Here is a 2,902-nt window from a genome sequence, read left to right on the forward strand (position 1 = left end):
GGGGGGGGGGGGCTTATAATCTTTCAGAAACGTCTTTGCCATATCTTTTATTCTACAACTATGAATAATATGCGTCAACTTTTCTGTGGTAAAAAGGTCAGTTAAACCTGACGCTACACAGCATCCTACCGCCGCCACCACCACCACTACCACCACCATGTATACATAACTATGATGACATAATCCGAAGCAGTTACTTCCATCACACAATCACGTGGTGTAAATAAATATTTATCCGTTAAATAAATGTATTTTTGCCGTTATACTTCAAAAAATAAAACTGGGCCATTATTTGCACGATAGACTTCATCACGATGGATTACATCACGATGAACTGCATCACATTTCTGCCTTACCCATGGGTGGGCTGGTAAAGAATATAAGTCGTACAGTTGTAAATATATAGCTTGTCACACTATAATAACATAATATAGCCAGAAAACTAAATTGGCAGAGGTCAAGACTGTCGACAATTTTTGGCGTTCTCTCGGTATTAAATGTCATTCACCCACGCAACGTTTCCTCACGACATAGATAAAGTGACTAGGCTGAAAAAGAGAGTGAATGACGTCGACTACTAATACCGAAAAATTGCCCCTTTTTTCATGTGCAATACCAGCAGGGTCGTTTTAAAAGACTTTTAGGCCCCGGGCAAAGCAATGCAGGGAGGTCCTCTACATACCCGCCAACAGCATAAAAAGATTAGCATTGGGGCCACAGATCATGTGGGGCGTCAGAACAACTGCTCTGTGTGCTCGTACCTTAAGGTGGTACTGCCATCCTGTACGTACGTGTTAACGAGAGACAAATAAAAATTGGTCTCTCGAATTGGGGCTCTTCTTCTGCTTCAAAGATGCAAACAAAATCCAGTCAAACCACATAGTTTTCCATATTAACGAAAAAACAACACATTCGGGAAGATAGTTCCAATTCGGTTTGAAAATAAAATGCAAGTCACGACGATAGGGTAACTGCGGCAGCGGAGGCGGTTGCAACGGCCGTGGCAAACAATGACGGTGGTGAACGGTGGAGGTGGCGGTGGCCACAATGAAAATCAAACTGATATAGCTAATTTACACATAACCCATTAGCTTTTCTCTACATCACTGACGGTTTGACTGATTTTCGATTTGGTGGTGTCTGGCTGCCTGTTGCTGTTGATCCGTAATTTACGGTAAAATCACGTGATAGAACAGTGCCATCTGCCGGTGCCGACGAAATTTCAACTAATATAATCTGTGTTGTTTAGCATCCGTCGTCTTCATGAGATTTCTCGGGACGTTGCTCCAATCAACAGCGTTATAAACAGCACGTCCAAGTTATCTAGTGCCCTTATATCTTTGTAAAAGAGGATTTGGTACCTGAAATATTAGGAGCATTAAATATTGTACTTATTCTTGTTCTTTACTCTTCTAACTGCATTGCTGTAACCGTCTAACACTGTTTTTATATAACTATTCAGTTACGCATGTAAACATGTACAAATATACATGTATACATACGTACGTACATACATATAATTAATATTATATGTATACACATATAATTAATATTGATTTCAAATTTTGGCACAAGGCCAGCAATTACGGGAGAGGGATCAAGTCGATAACATCAACCCCGGGGCTCAACTGGTACTTATTTTAATCTACCCAGAGAGGATGAAAGGCAAAGTCAACGTCGGCGGAATTTGAGCTCAGACCGCACAGACGGACGAAATGCCACTAAACATTTTGACCGGCGTGTTAACGATTGTGCCTGCTCGCCGCCCTACGTATAATTATATTTTATTATTATTAATAATCGGCAGTTTCATGCATTTGCGCTTTTTGAATTATGTCAATAGAAGAAATTCTCGGCCTGTGAGTCATTCTGTAACTTCTGCCAATTATTAATAACACACACACACACACAGACACACACACACACACACACACACATGCATACATAAACACCAACTCAAAGAATACTGGTGGACTATACCCATCAGTCAAATGTAAACATAACATGCCGGATATTGTTGTTTGGGACAGAGGGGCAAAGGTATGGTGCCATCATAGAGGCCCTGCAGATATAAATATCTCTTTGAAAATCAAAACCTCCAGCTTCTATGTCCAGACTATGAATCCATATATTCATACCAATAATAATTGGAGCACTAGGTTTTGTTAGTAAATGCTTAAAGGAGAATCTGAATAAACTAGAATTTTCAGAAGGAGAAAGTGACTGGCTAATTTTTTCATTACAAGTGCAATCTGCGAGTGGAACAGTAAAAATATGCAAGACTTTTCTCAAGTTCCAAATGTGGATCTGTCTTTGTTAACTACATCCCAAAGATGGAGCCTTATATCTTTGTTGGAAACCTGCTCCCTCCCTCAGTGGAAGATTTATAATAATCAAAAAATAGAAAAAGATACATACATACATACATACATACATACACACATACATACATACTTATGTTTTGATTTTTGTTTTCCGGTTTAAAATACTCAAACCTAATAGACGCAGGTGTGGTTGCCTGATTAGAACTTTGCTTCCCAGCCTCGTGGTTACGGGTTCAGTCTCAATAGGCAAGTCTCTTCTACTAAAGCCAAAGCTTTGTGAGTGAATTTGTTAGACGGAAACCGAAAGAAATTCGTTGTATATATATATATATATATATATATATATATATATGCATATATATTCTTTTATTCCTTTATTTGTTTCAGCACTACCTTTCATCGAACAAATCGATCCCAGGACTTATCCTTTGTAAGCCTAGTACTTATTCTATCGGTCTCTTTTGCCAAACCGCTAAGTTACGGGGACGTAAACATACTAGCATCGGTTATCAAGCGATGGTGGTGGTGGGAACAAATACAAACACATACACATACATACATACATACATATATATATA

This window comes from Octopus bimaculoides, chromosome 3 (assembly GCF_001194135.2).
Source record: "Octopus bimaculoides isolate UCB-OBI-ISO-001 chromosome 3, ASM119413v2, whole genome shotgun sequence".
In the NCBI taxonomy this organism is placed as follows: domain Eukaryota; kingdom Metazoa; phylum Mollusca; class Cephalopoda; order Octopoda; family Octopodidae; genus Octopus; species Octopus bimaculoides.